Consider the following 21,502-nt stretch of genomic DNA (forward strand, 5'->3'; position numbering starts at 1 on the left):
GAACTACGAGCACCTGGATCGCCGAACGGAGATACGGGCCCCGCCCTCACCGAGTTCGTACCCAGAGTGTTAACCACTGAGCCACTTCGATCGTTGTGTCACTGCTATACATCTGATCACCCGACTAAGTATTGAACAACATTAGATATGGAAAACCGTAGGAAGTTACATAAGTCATAATATCCACCCATACGTCGCCGTTTTCAGCTATACTATATGAAGACAATAAGATGGACTCCACACAGTTGCTTATTCAGCAACTCATTACGATTTTTCAGATAAGGTCTTTGGCTTCAAGTAAATTCAGATGATTTAGAAACTTAACCCCCCACAGGGAAGTATACTAAATATTCCTCGATGCAAAGAGAACGAATACGGTATCAGACGCCATAAGAGCTACAAAGTACTTTAATTGCAACGGTTGCAGTTATAGGCAACGGCCTTGCCGCAGTGGATACACGGGTTCCCGTCAGATCACCGAAGTTAAGCGCTGTCGGGCGTGGCCGGCCCTTGGATGGGTAACCAACCGGGCCACCATGCGCTGTTGCCATTGTTCTGGGTCCACTCAGCCTTGTGATGCCAATTGAGGAGGTACTCGACCGTATAGTAGCTGCTCAGGTCAAAGAAACCCATCATAACGACCGGGAGAGTGGTGTGCTGACCCCACGCCCCTCCTATCCGCATCCTCAGCTGAGTGCTTTTTGCAGTTATAGAAAAGGTTTTCGGAATGTTATGCAATGACTTATTACACTCCTCTCCTTTAATGCCCTCAACCCACGACATTATACATTAAAACCACAAAGTGTAAAGTCTTCAGTATTTAATCTGTATTTCAAAATTACAGAAACTCAAGTTCTGCGCTGATGGTCCATCATTCTAAATGAAACACCATTTACGCTAGTCTATTCATGGACAAGAGTAACGCAGAGTGATAAAGTGCAACGTATCCACTGCCCTGATGTCCATAAAAAGTGGTTTACTTTAATCCACTGAGATAAGTTGGCAAACATTAGCGTGCAATGCTAGGTCTTCCTTCGACGATAGGAAAATGTATTTTCACTTCTGTAAACAGACGGAATGTGCCAACTTACTGAGTCAACTGTTATACGAAAAGGTTAGGAATACACAGTTAAGTAATTCAAGGAGAAACAGAAACTTAGCGTGCGACTAAATCTCCTGTTATTCTTAAACGAGGTAATAACTTAGAGCGCGTCTCATGTTCCGTGTGGGGTAAAAGCACAGAAAGACCGTGAGAGGTGGCCATTGACTTCGCCAATGGCAACTCTCAATTATATTTCTAATAATGTAACAATATTTAACGGAATTGATCTTCGTGTTCTTCTGAGAACACGAGTTTGATCTTAATAATATCATTTTTTGATCGTAATAATATCATTTAATTTACTTAGCACAGACTTACGGTCAGTGTCTGAAAACCAACACCAAGCTATAAAAGAATAACCAGAGGAATCGAACTGTTTTTATTGACTGAATAAGTTAAGAATGCCCACTGTTTCCTATATTTCCTTATCCTACTGAGTCCACAGCAGGAGAGCGAAAGAAATGAATGTATGAAAATAATTGCAGGAAGAATATTTGGGGAGAGAATAAGGATCGAACGACAATTAGCGATTGTGGATGTATGATAGGGAACAACTAGTCGATAGGCAGCGATTATGGAAGCTCTGAAACTTCAGCCTTTGGCTGTAGCGAGGTGTACGAAGGTTGGATAGTCTGCAGAACTTACGATTCAGTCTTTGGGAGACAAAGCGCGGGATCTTTCCTATTGTGTAGATGGGAGCTTTGACCGGCAACTTTAAACCGGGGAAAATTCTGAGCTCATGATTGATAGGGAGCCGTCCCTACCATGAGTGGTCAGGCGAGCAGAAAATTAGCACGGGTCCGAGTCTGGAACTGCCGCTGAAGACTTGGACGAGAGAGAACGCTTTTTTTAGATGGGTCGAGCGATGCTCGATTTGAGTGTGGGAAATGTGCTATATTTATGATTAATACACTACTGGGCAGTAAAATTGCTACACCAAGAAAATGACGTGCTACAGACGCGAAATTTAACCGACAGGGAGAAGATGCTGTGATATGTATATGATTAGCTTTTCAGAGCATTCACACAAGGTTGGCGCCGGTGGCGACACCTACAACTTGCTGACATGAGGAAAGTTTCCAACCGATTTCTCATACACAAACAGCAGTTGACCGGCGTTGCCTGGCGAAACGAATGTTGTGATGCCTCGTGTAAGGACGAGAAATGCGTACCATCACGTTTCCGACTTTGATGAAGGTCGGATTGTAGCCTATCGCGATTGCCGTTTATCGTATCGCGACATTGCTGCTCGCGTTGGTGGAACCAATGACTGTTAGCACAATATGGAATCGGTGGGTTCACGAGGGTAATACGGAACGCCGTGCTGGATCCCAACGGCCTCGTATCACTAGCCGTCGAGATGACAGGCATCTTATCCGCATGGCTGTAACGGATCGTGCAGCCACGTCTCGATCCCTGAGTCAACAGATGGGGACGTTTGCAAGACAATAACCACCTGCACGAACAGATCGAGCCGGCCGCGGTGGTATAGCGGTTCTAGGCGCTCAGTCCGGAACCGCGCGACTGCTACGGTTGCAGGTTCGAATCCTGCCTCGGGCATGGATGTGTGTGATGTCCTTAGGTTAGTTAGGTTTAAGTAGTTCTAAGTTCTAGGGGACTGATGACCACAGATGTTAAGTCCCATAGTGCTCAGAGCCATTTTGAACAGATCGACGACGTTTGCAGCAGCATTGACTATCAGCTCGGAGATCATGGCTGCGGTTACCCTCGACGCTGAATCACAGACAGGAGCGCCTGCGATGGTGTACTCAACGACGAACCTAGGTGCACGAATGAATCCAGGTTCTGTTTACAGCATCATGATGGTCGCATCCGTGTTTGGCGACATCGCGGTGAACGCACATTGGAAGCGTGTATTCGTCATCGCCATACTGGCGTATCACCCAGCGTTATGGTATGTTCGCATTGACAGCAACTTTGAACAGTGGACGTTACATTTCAGATGTGTTACGACCCGTGGCTCTACCCTTCATTCGATCCCTGCGAAGCCCTACATTTCAGCAGGATAATGCACGACCACATGTTGCAGGTACTGTACGGGCCTTCCTGGATACAGAAAACGTTCGACTGCTGCCCTGGCCATAACATTCTCCAGATCTCTCACCAATTGAAAACGTCTGGTCAATGGTGGCCGAGCAACTGGCTCGGCACAATACACCAGTCACTACTCTTGATGAACTGTGGTATCGTGTTGAAGCTGCATGGGCAGCTGTACCTGTACATGCCAACCAAGCTCTGTTTGACTCAATGCCCAGGCGTATCAATGTCGTTATTACGGCCAGAGGTGGTTGTTCTGGGTACTGATTTCTTAGGATCTATGGACCCAAATTGCGTGAAAATGTATTCACATGTCAGTTCTAGTATAATATATTTGTCCAATGAATACCCGTTTGTCATCTGCATTTCTTCTTGGTGTAGCAATTTTAATGGCCAGTAGTGTAGTTTCACATTGGGTAACAACCCTCTTTTTGCAGCTAGACGTAAAGTAATATTTATATTTTGCGGGAACGAAATTTATTTAAGTAGGTAATGTGCAATAGTAGATGATGTAGAAATGTTGCTTTGCTGTGTGATAGCAATTCTAATTTTGGGGTTTTATAAGGGTTTCGCGGTGAATAATTTAATCTTCATTTGTTGAGCTAGCAAGTTCATTAGGAAAAATGAAATACTTAAGTGCGTGTGGCAATTTATTTAGTTTTACACCTGGCACTCACTAGGTGGGCTGATCATGAGCCGGCCCCTGTGGCCGAGCGGTTCTAGACGCTTCAGTCTCGAACCGCGTGGCCTCTATGGTCGCAGGTTCGAGTCCTGCCTCGGGCATGTATGCGTGTGATGTCCTTAGGTTAGTTAGGTTTAAGTAGTTCTAAGTTCTAGGCGACTGATGACCTCAGATGTTAAGTCCCATAGTGCTCAGAGCCATTTGAACTGATCAAGAATCGTATAACTAGTGGAGGCACGAGTGCTAGAGACCTATAGCATTTAAGTAGGAAGTGTGCTATTACATGAAATATGCGTGTGGAATTAATACTGTTATAATTTTTCAATTTTCTTATATCTCTGCAATCTCGAAAGATTTAGTAACGTGGATCCTTTGTTAAGGACACGTGGTATCTCGTGTGTAAACGTGTGTCGAATATTAGCAAACCAAGTGAAGATAATGCTTCCTTATTCATGTTTATTGGAATGTAGAGTCACGTGGGGTAATTTTCTGAATAATTAATATTGCAAAGCGGGGAAAGAGATTGATAAACTGATAACGTAGCCAAGAACTTTGAGTGCAACAAAGTAAGTAGTTCAACTTGAGTGTATGTACTTTGTATGTGTAATTTTGGAAGGTTTGTCATATTTCAAGGGGTGAATTTGTGTGAGGAGTAGGAAGCAGTACAATAGTGGCTATTAAAGAGATTGATCAAATAGGCGCGGAATTTATATGTAATAATTTTGGTTTTCCGTGGGGTAATTTTGAGTAGAGATAGTTACTGAATGGTGAATACCGGAACTGCTAACGGCTCTATTCTTACGTATCTCCTGTGCATATGTTGGGGCAGTAATTGTGTATGCGTGTTGATTAATGGATACAGTTGTGGAATATCCTTTTCTTGCGTTCCAAAAGTTGGCATTTGTGGTAATAAGAGAGAACATTCTGTAGGAGACCATAGTTTCAGTAAAAAAAATTCCGATGCGTTAACGATAAATTTAAATACAAAGTCAGATGCGTTAAATTTTACATTGTTAATAAGAAAGTCAGATGCGTTTAATTTGCATTGTGCAATCTGATGCAAGTTTCATGCTTTGTAAAGATCAGATGCGATAAGATTTGTTTAAAGAAGTGAATTTTTTTGTTCTTATAAGTATCTGAAATGTTTAATGAATAAACCATTTGTTATGTAACATTCAAATTTGAGTCGGAACATGCATTGGGCCAAGCAGAGTTGACATAGCTTTCAAGTTAGGGCATTTATGCAAAGGTCCCGCAAATAAATGCGTTGCGCGTAGTGTTAATCTGAAGTAGAAGAGGGAACCTTTCATAATTACGACCCTGCTAAGACTTTTTTTTATGGAGATAAGTCTTCTGGATTAGGTGGTTGTAATATCGATTTTTATTTATGTTTTAATTCATAGTAGGTGGTGTGTTAGCTGATACGAAATTTCGTGTTAGGAGTGCTAACATGCTCAAAAACAAGAAAGATGGCGAGAGAACGCAGAAGCATCGATATTAGAAGATTGCTTTTTGAAAGTTGAATTCCAGGTGAGCAGGGCGAAAGACGCCATGAATGAGCAGAGTGTGGAAGGGGACGTAGGCGACGCAGTCACTCACGTGAGGAACCATTGGAGGAGCAGGCACTTAGCAAATCCTTTCAAGAGGACAGCGGAAGCCATTTGGTGACCGTAGGCAATACAATGAGTGCAGAAGCGCGCGGGGGTATTTCCCAGGTAGGCGGTCCGAAGAGGACGACGCTGACAGTAGAGACGGAGCCGGCACCGGTAGGGACACAGCAGCGACTAATGGAACAGTGAGTAAAGCAAAAGAGTAGAATGTAACATGAATTGAGATGTCGAAAACAGTGGTAGAGGTGTAGCAGGGGTGATGAGAGGTTTAAATTTAGATATGTCCAACATATCATGAACACGATGAAATAAAATAAAAAAAGTTCTAACACCATAGCTTAGACACTAAATAGCTTTTATTGATTCATTTAGCTTTTTATTATGTTCAACATCCCATCGTTGAACCTCTGTAATTAGTGTACGATTAATCCTATACTATAATGAAGTGTGATCTCTGTAATATGCACAATATGGGCAAATGATCTTTTGTCTTCCTCATATAATCGCTTTGGTTATCTTCAAAATTAAATAATTTTATTTAAATGATTTTGTGTAGGACTACCAATATATGCAAATGTTCTGTTTCATTTAAAATGTTTGTTTCTGTTATGTAAATTGCTGACCTTCACTTAAGATCCTTAGTTATTTGTATGTAAAAGGTGTTGTGGTTCCCCTCGGGAATGGAACTGTGTAAGGCGCGCAAATTGTGGTTGGCCTAGGACTAGGTAGAAAAGGTGGAACCAAGAGTCAGTCGGGAACGAGCTACCAAACTTCTCATGTAGAAGTTGTGTATTGTGCTGGTTCCGAAAGAAGCTTTTCCTGACGCTTTCCAATGCCTCAGATAGATGGATAAAGAGCTGGAACTATTCTGAAATGGTATCTATCATCGCCACCAAGAAATGACAGAGTCCAGCAATTCTACCTGCAAATCCACCTACCAACATGCACTCGCCACCACATTGCGCAATCACTGTAATAGAACAGAAGAACTATAGTAATATACAGTGAAGGATCAGCTTGAGAGGTGGCATGAGCCCCCTCTCATATTTATATCTTACCATTTTCCTCTCTAATTGCATGCGGTGAAATGTTGCTATTCCTTCACACACGGACTTCCCACGCAGCATCTCTCGTCACCCAGGTGGTCCGGTGACAGGCGGGCACTGCTGATCTTGAAAGGGTAAGCCGACAGGTGTGGGGGAGTCGAGTGAATGCTTTCCAGACGCCGACATTGTCAAAAGACACGCCCGGAGGGGCCTGAAGTAGCGGCTGGGCTAGAGGTTCCGTTACTTCGCAGAAACTTAGCGAAACCACTTTCTGGCGGGCTACCAGCGAGGCGTGGGAATGACTTGTGTTCCCAAGCAGCCTTGGCGCGCAAATTCCCGCGTTTTCCGCCGGTTTTCGAGTTGCTGATTGGAACGTTTAACCACGGCCACTGTCTTGGGGGCGGGAATGTTCTGTGTTCAGTTGGTACGGGTGCTCTTGTGGTAGTCGGCTCTCGCCTTTCGGTCGGAGTAGGTTACAAGACTGAGCTCTCGCTGGTCTGGACAGCCTGCCTTCCGTTGGCTGTCTAATATACTTTTATTAAATTGTAACTGTTTGACGAAGTTGCTGAAGTTTCGTCTTCAACGTAACTTTCCGAGTACAGTTGGCAATTGAGCGTTCTGCGTACAAGCGGCCTATGTTGTCTGTCATGAGCAGTTTTGGCTAAAGTTGACTGTATCGGAGTTACAGTGTGACTTCGCTTGTTAAAATCAATCACTGTACTGTCAGTGATTGTGTGGCGAGCCTTCTTCATCTCCCTCAGAGGCGCATTTGTATTGCTAGGAAGTCTTTAGTCTGGAACAACCAAACAAGGATAATTTGTTTCGGGCTATACTCGTGACATTATCATCACCACGACGGGATGTTGAAGCAACCAGCCATCGCCTCCGGTACGCCAGATCGTGTTCTGGCAGTTAAGAAGACAGTTTGGTAATGTATGTCCGCAGCACCGGCAGATAGGGATTTTCCTAGGTGATAATCAGAGCTCAGCAGAGCGCGCCTGTTCGTCTTTTCCTAACTTTGTTCTGTCTTGGGTAGCAGCAATTAATTTTGGGTTGGCTGTTTGTTTTCTCTTAAGATTTGAGTTGCAAGGAATTGGCTCCACATACCACTTCGTCATAAATGTCACAATCCAGTTTAGGGACAACTTCACCTTCACAGCATTTATTTGAGTATCCAATTTGAGCCAATTTGATGTATTGTAAATGTTTCATGTGTTTTGTTTATTATTTTGAGTTTAGTCACAATAAATAATATTGTTATTTTGGACAGAACTTTCATTCTGTTAATCGGCAGAGCAACCCTTTCATTTCTCACTATGTTACTGAAACTTTCCTTTATTTAATTAATGTCTATCAAACTAAATTATTGCAGGTGCCAAACTCTTTTCTACTCCACTTGCAGGGTCGATTACAGTCGGTTCGCGTTTCTTTCTAATCCATGTGCAACAGCAAAAGTCGGAGTTAGAATAGGGGGGCTTAGAGCATCATTTATATATGAAGATTCTCGTAGAATTTAGTGTTAAATACACTGCTAGCCCCGGCACGTCGCAAGCTCATTGTATATGTTAGTGTGCTCAAATATAAGGTAATTTATAACTGAATTTATGTACCTACCTTGATTTTTTCCTTATCACAACACCTCTCAGGTTCCTCTCCATTTGAACTGATTACTGAGTGTCCATTATTGAAAGCATATTAAAATTAATATGGCAATAGAGTGTGCTAAGATTAATAATGTTTGTTGAAAGGATCTAACAAATATCTCAATTTTGTGTTTCACTGCAGTAAAAGTTCAGAACTGCAACTGTTGAGAGTTATATGTTCATGCTTGCTACGTGTTTCACTGATGTAATTAAAGTGTGTTTAGTTTGCTCTGCTACAGTGGTCAAGATTAAGGGCCCCCCTCCATTGAAAGTAGTTCAGATGCACAAAGTTACTTAATTATAGTAAGCTTCAATTACTCTTGCTATTCAAGTGAAATTCTGTACAATATTGGGCTCCTCTTGTGTATCAAAAGCGCATATTAATGTTGTAACAGGATCTATAGTTTGTCTATTGTGCTCATGCTACATAACGATTAATAGAAAGACAACTATTTATGAAAACAGTAACTTCTTTATTCAAAAGACAGTGAGAAGTAATCTGTTAGTGAATTCCATTTAATTTTCATTCTAAATGAAAAGGTGTTTATTAGTGAGAGACTTAATCTTTGCACAGTAACTAAATTTGCTGTGGACCATATCCATATTTCATATCAGATAGGAATTTGTCTGAAAATTAATATTAAACCTATGTCCAATTTACGATTCTACAGTGAATATTAATAGTAACATTATTGAGACCATTCAGTTTGACTAAGTCCTCAAGGTAATAGTTTGTTTTGTTATCTGTTATATTTATGCAAATAGTTTGTTCCGATCTGGTAGCTCCAACCTTAATGTGAACATACTGTATTCAGGTTCCAGAGTTCATTGCACTCGCGTGTGGCAAAGTATAAGTTGTGTTTGTCCGTTAAAGTTACCCATACTTATTTTCTTGAACAAGAATGTCAAGCATTCCCTTGCCTAATTAGGCTGGCGACCGTTTTCCTTATTCTTTGAACAGTGTAGATAGGTAAAATATTGTTTGTTACTGTTTCACTCCGTTAGGTACAACATGGTCAGCGCAACGAAATTCCTTTCAGAGGGTAACACTGCTCTGTTGCTTTATACCATAATTACTTTAACAAGATAGTTTTTATTTCACGACCTGCATCCAACTTTAAGGTTATGGTATAGCAGTAGCAGACAGAAGTGTTATACGTGGCTTTTCCGTGACAGGACTATTTGTTCTGCTGGGGCATAATACGTAATAAACCAAACTTGGTATTTGATTGCACAAGCTACGTAAATCCGGTTGCAGTGTTATAGAGTATGGACAATATGCGAAAAGATATGAAGGATGAATGTAAGAAAAGTATAGACGCGCTAATAACAGCTCAGGATGAGAGTAAGAAAGATCGAGTCATAATGAGCAAAGAAATTAGGGAAAGAAATAAACGAGAAATTAGAGACGCTGGAGGCGATAAGAGGGGACCAAGTCACGATTACGCTGAAAATGAAGGATATGAACGACGAATAGTTAAGGGGATATGCGACAAAATAAAAACCGTGAATAAAGGGCTAGATAGCGGGAAAAAGAGCGTGGAAGCAGTAGAACTAGAGAAAGTGATTACTGAAGGTCAGGGGGAAGCTGAAACGATGAGAAAAGAGATAAGTGCCGCGAAATAAGTAGTGGGAGGCATGGCAGAAAGTATCGAGGTCTTAGAGTAGAATCCAAGACTGGGCGAGGTAATGATTCTGAATTCGGAACAAGTTAAAAATATGGTCGCAAACGTCTGTCAAGATCAGATAAATAGAACTATGGACCTTCCCGTTGGTGGGGAGGCTTCCGTGCCTCAGCAATACAGATAGCCGCACCGTAGGTGCAACCACAACAGAGGGGTATCTGTTGAGAGGCCAGACAAACGTGTCGTTCCTGAAGAGGGGCAGCAGCCTTTTCAGTGGTTGCAGGGGCAACAGTCCGGATGATTGACTGATCTGGCCTTGTAACACTAACCAAAACGGCCTTGCTGTGCTGTTACTGCGAACGGCTGAAAGCAAGGGGAAGCTACAGCCGTAACTTTTCCCGAGGCCATGTAGCTTTACTGTATGTACTGACCCTACGACTTATCTTAGAAAATAGATTAAGGAAAAGCAAACCTACGTTTCTAGCATTTATAGACTTAGAGAAAGCTTTTGACAATGTTGACTGGAATACTCTCTTTCAAATTCTGAAGGTGGCAGGGGTAAAATACAGGGAGCGAAAGGCTATCCACAATTTATACAGAATCCAGACGGCAGTTGTAAGAGTCGAGGGGCATGAAAGGGAAGCAGTGGTTGGGAAGGGAGTGAGACAGGATTGTAGCCTATCCCCGATGTCATTCAATCTGTATATTGAGCAAGCAGTAAGGGAAACAAAAGAAAAATTCGGAGTAGGAATTAAAATCCATGGAGAAGAAATAAAAGCTTTGAAGTCCACCGATGACATTGTAATACTGTCACAGACAGCAAAAGACCTGGAAGAGCAGTTGAACAGAATGGACAGTGTCTTGCAAGGAGGATATAAGATGAACATCAACAGAAGCAAAACGAGTATAATGGAATGTAGTCGAATTAAACCGGGTGATGGTGCGGGAATTAGATTAGGAAATGAGAGGCTTAAAGTAGTAAATGAGTTTTGCTATTTGGGGAGCAAAATAACTGATGATGGTCGAAGTAGAGAGGATATAAAATGTAGACTGGCAATAGCAAGGAAAGCCTTTCTGAAGAAGAGAAATTTGTTAACATCGAGTATAGAGTTTTTTGTGTCAGGAAGTCGTTTCTGAAAGTATTTGTATGGAGTGTAGCCATGTATGGAAGTTAAACGTGGACGATAAATAGTTTAGACAAGAAGAGAATAGAAGCTTTCGAAATGTGGTGCTACAGAAGAATGCTGAAGATTAGGTGGGTAGATCACATATCGAATGAGGAGGTATTGAATAGAATTGGAGAGAAGAGAAATTTGTGGCACAACTTGACTAGAAGAAGGGATCGGTTGGTAGGACATATTCTGAGGCATCAAGAGATCACCAATTTAATATTGGAGGTCAGCGTGGAGCATAAAAATCGTAGAGGGAGACCGAGAGATGAATACACTAAGCAGATTCAGAAGGATGTAGGTTGCAGTAGGTACTGGGAGATGAAGAGGCTTGCACAGGATAGAGTAGCATGTAGAGCTGCATCAAACCAGTCTCTGGACTGAAGACCACAGCAACAGATTAAGTAGTGATACAAACCAAATGCCAGAGTGATAAAATGAACGATCACTTGAAGGTAATAGCCACTGTAGCTAAGAAGGTCGATCAGTTGTCAACAGTAGTAGAAACTTTGACACAACATAGCTAGAATGGGAGTGTAGATACCATACCTTTATGAGCGGAAGATAGCGAGGCGGCACGCTCGTTAATGAGTCAACGAGGTGCAGACAGCAGTTAATAAGCAGAATAGTGAAATTTTAGAGCAAATAGAAAAAAATACGAATGGAGGTGGAAACAGTCTTGCAACACCTGTAGCAGGAAGGCGAACTAATGACAATTTACATGAAAGGAACACGTTAGACGAGACGGAAGAAAGAGATTTGGCAGAGTTAGGGGAGAGGCTACGCAGGCTAAAGAGGACGGAGAATAGAAGAGAAAGTACTAGTAGGGAACAGATGGACAATGAGGATGAGGAATGCAGAAAGTATTTCGTAACGGTACAGAACTATACGCACTATCCTGACGCCAATGCTTGGCAACACCCGAGTACGTGGCTGGCACAGTTTCGTGATTCTTTACCGAATTCTTGGGGGCACAAGCTAAGAATGAAGTTTGCAATTACTTACGCGATGAGACTCGTGCTATAATGTAAGAAAAGATAGATAGATGCGTCACTTTCGAGGAATTTTGTAGACATTTTCTTAAGGAGCACTGGTCAAGCTCGATCCAGAACCAGGTCAAACTAAATATCCTGATGATGCCCCACATCAGTGAGTGCAATGATGGGGATCCGGTGCACTATTTCAGCGAGATGCTGAAGAGAATCAGATACTTAGATGCTCCGTATGAGGCCCCGGATTTAATTAGAATATACTTAACGAAACTGCCTGGGAGACTAAGACGTGACGTAGTAATTGCTGGCAGAGGGATGCAGAATTCGACAGAATTCCTGCAATTGCTTAGGGAGCTGAGCAGAGAAAGTAATTACGGTAATAATCAAGGGGAACAGTTGAATAACAGGCGAAATAATAATGAAAGAAACGATAGTAATCGGACTGACTATCGCAAAAGCGATGGGGGGAGGTACCAGGTACTGGCAGTTGGCATCAAGGAAACAATAATAGCAGTTGGCAACAAGGAAACAATGGAAGTGGACGGTCAAGGACATATAATAATGGTGATGAGCGACGGCAATACAATGATAGTAGACGTAATGGTGGTGGAAGTGATAAGAGGCCGCACCAGGGAGTAGAAGCGAACACAGGAAATGAGGACAGGAAAAACAGAATTTGACAACTGTGCGACGGGGTGTCAACGACAGAAATGTGATATGGAATATTTTTATAATAGACTACGGCGAAATTAGGGAGACGTTGCTGGAAGATAATGACGCAAAAGAAAACGCGAGACAGCCAATCATTAGCATAGAAGTTAATAATGTGATAATTCAGTTTGTAGTTGACTCGGGGCGTCAGACGAGCGCAATCAGAGAAGATGTATATACAGCGTGCAGCGCAATGGAAGCGTGGCCAACGTTACCACTACAAAAGGCCATAGTGAGAAGGGCTGTGGGACATAAGTGTGTTGAGGTAAAAAGGCTGGCACAGACAGAGTTATTATACGCGGGACAGACGTTCAGTGATGTAGTATTGTTAACTCCCACATTATCGGTTGAGGGAATCCTGGGGATGAATTTTTTTAGTAGACATAAGGCGAACATACACATAGGGAGGAATAGAGCAACTTTACAAAATCAAGACATAGAAGTTAATATACCATTCGATGAATGTAAAGAGGTAGGGTTTTGCCTCACAATAAGTTTAGGGTTAGAGATAGAAGAGATGGGAAAATGTGGTCCGAGAATAAGCATGAAGAGAAAGTAAATAGCAGTTTACGGCTTCAGGATATAATAGAAGAAGACATAGATGTAAAAATTGTACACATGAAAGGGACCTTCGAGTACAGAGAGCTTAGGCAAATTCTTAGAAGACACTCCATGATCTTTCAGGAAACAACTGGGACCATACATTCAACGTGAAACCGCACCAACACTTTAAGGCGCAGGTATCTCCAATTCCATTGGTGTACAAAGAGTGGGTGGAAAAGGAGATGGCCGGCCCGTGTGACCGAGCGGTTCTAGGCGCTTCAGTCTGGAACCGCGCAACCGATAGGGTCGCAGGTTCGAATCTTGCCTCGGGCATGGATGTGTGTGATGTCCTTAGGTTAGTTAGGTTTAAGTAGTTTTAAGTTCTAGGGGACTGATGACCTCAGATGTTAAGTCCCTTAGTGCTCAGAGCCATTTGAACCACGTTTTTGAAAAGGAGATTAAAAACATGCTGGAGCAGGATGTAATCGAACCAGCGGTTAGTCCGGCCAACAGTCCTCTTGTATGTATTGAGAAAAACGACAAGAGCATCCGGGTGGTGCTGAATTCACGTTGTTGTTGTTGTGGTCTTCAGTCCTGAGACTGGTTTGATACAGCTCTCCATGCTACTCTATCCTGTGTAAGCTTCTTCATCTCCCAGTACCTACTGCAACCTACATCCTTCTGAATCTGCTTGGTGTATTCATCTCTCGGTCACCTTCTACGATTTTTACCCTCCACGCTGCCCTCCAATACTAAATTGGTGATCCCTTGATGCCTCAGAACTTGTCCTACCAACCGATCCCTTCTTCTAGTCAAGTTGTGCCACAAACTTCTCTTCTCCCCAATCCTATTCAATACCTTCTCATTAGTTATGTGATCTACCCACCTAATCTTCAGCATTCTTCTGTAGCACCACATTTCGAAAGCTTCTATTCTCTTCAAGTCTAAACTATTTATCGTCCACGTTTCACTTCCATACATGGCTACACTTGAAAGGTCTCTGTTGGATTCCTTTCATGTTAATTTCTGAAATCTGTTGTCATATACGGCATAAATTCCTCTTCTAAATTTACTGTGGTGTTTCTGACTATCTGGGAGGAGACTGAGCAGTGAAACGTGTTACTTTTACACATAAACAAGAGCGATCTGTCACACTACTACACTTTAAAACACAGTTTATATGTAATTTATGTCACACAGTCTCATACGGAACCTACATCCGCTTTCTTTTATATACTGTATATGATAAGATACTGTCATCCCCCTTCCCTTCTGTGTGAGAGGATAAATGAGCAAATGTATTTCTAGTTGCATGCTGGATGCTAGCAGACAAGCCTGTCTGCTAGAGAACAGTAGGACCAACGTCGGAACAGGCAGCTACGCTTTCTAGAAGCAAAGAGGTTTCTATCCTTAGTATGGTCCTGTCTGTCCCTTGTCATGTTGGTATAGGAAGCTGCCTCTCTGGTCACTTCCGTTTGTATTTGTGAGTCACCCCTCAGGAAGGGACCACGGCATTCTGTCCGCGGCGAGCGTCTGAAGTGGTAAGATCGCCGGCTAAGCGCGTGTCTGCTAAATCCGTAGGACAATGGATTTCTTAAGTTCAGCATAACTGAAAATTTAATCACCTTTATTTCAGGTTTAGCTCTAAAATATCTAATGTTATCTTAAATTGAAACGCAGTGTGATTCGAGTGTACAGTTCAGAATATATTCCGGTAGTTGCTTTGTGACTACTTTGTGAGTAAAGTGGAACCACGTGTTGATCAGTAACTCTAACTAGCATCATCAATCTTAAATGCGAATGTGCGTGTGATTATAACGTCTCGTCTTGACAATAGTTTTCAATATAGCAACTTTTCTTTATGTTCAACCCACGTGGGGTGTACTTTGTGTGTCCGCAGCTCGTGGTCGTGCGGTAGCGTTCTCGCTTCCCACGCCCTGGTTCCCGGGTTCGATTCCCGGCGGGATCAGGGATTTTCTCTGCCTCGTGATGATTGGGTGTTGTGTGCTGTCCTTAGGTTTAGGTAGTTCTAAGTTCTAGGGGGCTGATGACCGTAGCTGTTAAGTCCCATAGTGCTCAGAGCCATTTTATTGTACTTTGTGAGACCAGTACCACGTGCTTATACAATTGTTTGACCCATCAGGTTAATAATAAGACGATAGTAAACAGTTCGAGGTTTTTCTTTAGTAAATTGCGTTTCGATGTAATTTATTTTAGTTATCAAAATTATTGTGGAGTTACACTCTGTGTAAACCAAGTTGACCACGTGAAGCATGTGGTGTAAGCATCAAAGTAGCCCTTAGCTATTCTTTTCGGGAAGATTTCACAGAGAGTTAGTATGAATTTAGTATACCAGTGTGTGGTAATTTCATGACGGACAGGATTGCGCTACGAACGTAACTTCTTTGGGTGAAAATTGAATCGGTTGGTTGTAGTTAATTTCCTCTTGCATGTGTTTCAAGGTTCTTTGTGTGTTATTTTATGAATGCAGTGTTGTATGCAGTCTCCCAATCTTGGCTCCATATTTGATGTGTTCCGTAAGATTACAAACTCACATTTTCACAATCCTAAATAAGGCACCAGTTTAGTTATGAATCAAGTTTAATCTGCTGAAATATCAATGATCAATGTTAAAATAAATTTCCAAATATATACTGATTTATTTCTTTTTATTTAAATACACTTTTATATATCACCGGTTGTCGTATGACTATTAAAAGATTATAATTAATGTTAGTCTGGTTGGGAATTTGGTAAGCTAGACTGGATACCTGGTGAAAGAGTTGCGCAGTAATGCAAGGTTAACTTCCCCAGACAGCTCACAGCTTTTAAACCGCTTTTATTGTCTATCAGCACCGCTTTCATAACAAATTAAAGCAACAACGTTACACACTCCATACAAATACTTTCAGAAACGACGTCCTGACACTTAAATCTATACTCGCTGTTAACAAATTTCTCTTCTTCAGAAACGCTTTCCTTGCCATTGCCAGTCTACATTTTATATCCTCTCTACTTCGACCATCATCAGTTATTTGGCTCCCCAAATAGCAAAACACATTTAGTACTTTAAGTGTCTCTTTTCCTAATCTAATTCCGGCAGCATCACCCGACTTAATTCGACTACATACCATTATCTTCGTTTTGCTTTTGTTGATGTTCCTCTTATATCCTCCCTTCAAGACACTATCCATTCCGTTCAACTGCTCTTCCACGTCCTTTGCTGTGTCTGACAGAAGTACAATGTCATCGGCGAACCTCAAGGTTTTTATTTCTTCTCCATGGATTTTAATTCCTACTCCGAATTTTTCTTTTGTTTCCTTCACTGCTTGCTCAATATACAGATTGAATAACATCGGGGAGAGGCAACAAGCCTGTCTCACTCCCTTCCCAACCAATGCTTCCCTTTCATGTCCCTCGACTCTTTAACTGCCATCGCCGGCCGAAGTGGCCGCGCGGTTCTGGCGCTGCAGTCTGGAACCGCGAGACCGCTACGGTCGCAGGTTCGAATCCTGCCTCGGGCATGGATGTGTGTGATGTCCTTAGGTTAGTTAGGTTTAACTAGTTCTAAGTTCTAGGGGACTAATGACCTCAGCAGTTGAGTCCCATAGTGCTCAGAGCCATTTTAACTGCCATCTGGTTTCTGTACAAATTGTAAATAGCCTTTCGCTCCCTGTATTTTACCGCTGCCACCTTCGTAATTTGAAAGAGAGTATTCCAGTCAACATTGTCAAAAGCTTTCTCTAAGTCTACAAATGCTAGAAACGTAGATTTGCCTTTCCTTAATCTAGCTTCTAAGATAAGTCGTAGGGTCAGTATTGCCTCACGTGTTCCACTATTTTTACGGAATCCAAACTGATCTTCCCCTAGGTCTTCTTCTACCAGTTTTTCCATTCGTCTGTAAAGAATTCGTGTTAGTATTTTGCAGCCGTGGCTTATTAAACTGATAGTTCGGCAATTTTCACATCTGTCAACACCTGCTTTCTTTGGGATTGGGATTATTATATTCTTCTTGAAGTCTGAAGGTATTTCGCCTGTCTCAAACATGTTGCTCGCCAGATGGTAGAGTTTTGTCATGGCTGCGTCTCCCAAGGCTGTCAACAGTTCTAATGCAATGTTGTCTACTCCCGGGGCCTTGTTTCGACTTAGGTCTTTCAGTGTTTTGTTAAATTCTTTACGCAGTATCATATCTCCCATTTCATCGTCATCTACGTCCTCTTCTACTTCCATAATATTGCCCTCAAGTACATCGCCCTTGTATAGACCCTCTATAACCACCTTCCACCGTTCTATTCTCCGTTCTTTGCTTAAGACTGCTTTTCCATCTGAGCTGTTGATACTCATAAAAGTGGTTCTCTTTTCCGCAGAGGTCGCTTTAATTTTCCTGTAGGCAGTATCTATCTTACCCCCAGTGAGATCATGCCGGGATGGTTCCTTTGAAAGGGCATGGCCGACTTCCTTCCCCGTCCTTCCCAAAAACCGATGAGACCGATGACCTCAAAGTTTGGTCTCTTCCCCCAAAAACAATCCAATCCCAGTGAGATCAGCCTCTACATCCTTACATTTGTCCTCTAGCCATGTCTGCTTAGCCATTTTGCACTTCCTGTCGATCTCATTTCTGAGACGTTTGTATTCCTTTTTGCCTGCTTCATTTACTGCATTTTTATATTTTCTCCTTTCATCAATTAAATTCAATATTTCTTCTGTTACCCAAGGATTTCTACTAGCCCTCGTCTTTTTACCTACTTGATCCTCTGCTGCCTTCACTACTTCATCCCTCAAAGCTACTCATTCTTCTTCTACTGCATTTGTTTCCCCCATTCCTGTCAATTGTTCCCTTATGCTCTCCCTGAAACTCTGTACAACCTCTGGTTTAGTCAATTTATCCAGGTCCCATCTCATTAAATTCCCACCTTTTTGCAGTTTCTTCAGTTTTAATCTACAGTTCATAACTAATAGATTGTGGTCAGAGTCCACATCTGCCACTGGAAATGTCTTACAATTTAAAACCTGGTTCCTAAATCTCTGTCTTACCATTATATAATCTATCTGATACCTTTTAGTATCTCCAGCCTTCATCCATGTATACAACCTTCTTTTATGATTCTTGAACCAAGTGTTAGCTATGATTAAGTTGTGCTCTGTGCAAAATTCTACCAGGCGGCTTCCTCTTTCATTTCTTACCCCCAATCCATAGTCACCTACTACGTTTCCTTCTATCACTTTTCCTACTACCGATTTCCAGTCACCCATGACTATTAAATTTTCGTCTCCCTTCACTATCTGAATAATTTCTTTTATTTCATCATACATTTCTTCAATTTCTTCGTCATCGGCAGAGCTAGTTGGCATATAAACTTGTACTACTGTAGTAGGCGTGGGCTTCGTGTCTATCTTGGCCACAATAATGCGTTCACTATGCTGTTTATAGTAGCTTACCCGCACTCCTATTTTTTATTCATTATTAAACCAACTCCTGCATTACCCCTGTTTGATTTTGTATTTATAACCCTGTATTCACCTGACCAAGAGTCTTGTTCCTCCCGCCACCGAACTTCACTAATTCCCACTATATGTAACTTTAACCTATCCATTTCCCTTTTTAAATTTTCTAACCTACCTGCCCGATTAAGGGATCTGACATTCCACGCTCCGATCCGTAGAACGCCAGTTTTCTTTCTCCTGATAACTACGTCCTCTAGAGTAGTCCCCGCCCGGAGTTCCGAATGGGGGACTATTTTACCTCCTGAATATTTTACCAAATGGCTCTGAGCACTATGGGACTTAACTTCTGAGGTCATCAGTCTCCTAGAACTTAGAACTACTTAAATCTAACTAACCTAAGGACATCACACACATCCATGCCCGAGGCAGGATTCGAACCTGCGACCGCAGCGGTCGCGCGGTGCCAGACTGTAGCACCTAGAACCGCTCGGCCACCCCGACCGGCCAATATTTTACCCAAGAGGTCGCCATCATCATTTAACCATACAGTAAAGCTGCATGTCCTCGGGAAAAATTACGTCTGTAGCTTCCCCTTGCTTTCAACCGTTTGCAGTACCAGCACAGCAAGGCCGTTTTGTTAGTGTTACAAGGCCAGATCAGTCAATCATCCAGACTGTTACTCCTGCAACTACTGAAAAGGCTATTGCCCCTCTTCAGGAACCACACGTTTGACTGGCCTCTCAACAGATACCCCTCCGTTGTGGTTGCACCTACGGTACGGCTATCTGTATCGCTGAGGCACGCAAGCCTCCCCACCAATGGGAAGGTCCATGGTTCATGGGGGGGGGGGGGGGCGGTTAATTCACGTAGGATGAACAAAATCATAGTTCCGGAAACAGATCGGCCAGGAACACTTCAGGAGTTGTTACAGCGTTTCCATGGGATAAGCCTGCTAAGCTCTGTCGATCTGTGGAGCAGTTTCTGGCAGGTGAAGTTGCACCCTGCATGTCCTAAGTATACGGCATCCTTGTGCCCAAGCCTGAACGTATCGACAGCGGCATTCATTAGAGCACTAGACACAGTGATTCCGGAACAGATTAGAAACAAAGTGACGTTATACATCGATGATGTACTCATAGCAGAGAAGAATTGGGTCGAACATAATAGAACGCTAGAAATTTTATTAGATGCATTCGCTAAGTATGGTGTCACTGTGAATCTGTGTAAGTCAGAGTTTGGTAAGAAGCAAATGGATTTCTTAGGGCATGTCATATCTCCAGAGGGGATTAAGCCGGAAGCGGACAGATTAGACACGATTAGGGATTTTCCGGTACCGAAGACAGAGCGACAATTACGGGTTTATCTGGGTTTAATCAATTTCTACAAGCGGTTTATTCAAATCAAAGGAGTGACTACGCCACGATTTACTATTTAACTGGAAAGAAGGGATTTTGGTTCTGGGATGCGGTGGCGCAGGACGAATTTGATTAATTGAAAATGGCACTGTTAGATGCTACTATACTACGACATCCAAATTTGGATAAGGAGTTCTGTTTGGCGACCGATAGCTCACATTGCGGGCTGGATCTGACCCTGTTCCAAGAAATCGAGCGAGGAGGAACTATCATACAGCAACCAATTGCTTTTGCCAGTCGAGTACTGAGCAAAGCTGAGAAAAGCTATTCGGATACTGAGCTTGAGGCTTTGGCAATCGTGTGGGGGTTTAGTAAGTTCCTGTAATACTTGAACGGGTGGCTTACTAAGATCTACACGGAACATAAAGCGCTCGTGTTCCTGTCGTCCACCAAACTGACACACTGACGGTTGATTAGATAAGCACTGCACCTGCAGGAATTTCGTTACGAGGTAGTACATATAACTGGTAAGGAAAATGTGGTGGTAGATGCTCTATCTCGCAACCCAGTAGGGAACCACAGGAATAACGATACAGACATCAGGGGAAACCAGATTGATTTAATGTATATGCTCGGAGTGCCATTTGAAAATTGTATTAGAGACGTGATTGGGGAAACAGGAATTTTGCAACAGAGATTCTGTTTTTATGATGGTTAGAGACAAACCAGGGCAGCAAAATAACCGAAAGCTCGATCAATTTTACAGGATAAAGGATAATATTTTGATTTTTAGAAGAGAAATGTCTGAGATTTGTGTCATTTGTGTACCAGATGTACTTGTAAACAAGGTAATATGGTAGGTGCACTTTTGCTACGGACGTTACAGGCCTAGAAAATGTAGTTTACGTCTTATGGAGTCGGTGTATCTCATGAATATGGAGAGGAGAGTCAGACTAGTTCTTAGGAAGTGCAATTACTTGCCAGAAAGCAAAACCGTTGACAGTGGCAACGAAATCTCCCATCCATTCAATCACACCGAATAGATTGACAGAACTAGGAGGACGAACATTTTTGGGCCACTGCCTATGTCGACTGAAGGGTTTAGGTGCGTACTAGTAACGATTGAGCTAGTGTCAAAGTATGTCACATTGGCCCCATTGAAGAGGGCCACGGCAAGAACTGTAGCTTAGGGAGTAGAAAGAGATTTCATCAATAAAGTAGAGAAACTTGAGGTCTACGAGTAATAAAGAAGGACGACATCGAGAAGAACGAGGCAGACAGGTTGAGTAAAATGAAGATTAGAAGGTGCCAAGTAATAAGAGCAACAGGTGGTATAATTTTTTGTAATTTGTGCAAAGGAGCTGTGAGAAAAGGTGTAATACTGTGAATCTGTGTGGACAACTGGGTACTATACACATGAGTGATTTCGAGTGGATGCGTGATAGCTGAGAATTTGACTGGGAATCATAGTATTCTGAAGCCAGACAAGTAGATGGAAGACTGTATACATGATTCATAAAT

The 21,502-nt window shown here is 42.4% G+C and overlaps 1 pseudogene; it reads left to right on the plus strand.

The window, feature by feature from the left end:
* The first annotated feature begins 432 nt into the window (after positions 1–432).
* Positions 433–550, plus strand: LOC126250475 (5S ribosomal RNA; annotated as a pseudogene).
* The last annotated feature ends 20,952 nt before the right edge of the window (positions 551–21,502 follow it).

Source organism: Schistocerca nitens, chromosome 3, assembly GCF_023898315.1.
Source record: "Schistocerca nitens isolate TAMUIC-IGC-003100 chromosome 3, iqSchNite1.1, whole genome shotgun sequence".
Classification (NCBI taxonomy): Eukaryota; Metazoa; Arthropoda; class Insecta; order Orthoptera; family Acrididae; genus Schistocerca; species Schistocerca nitens.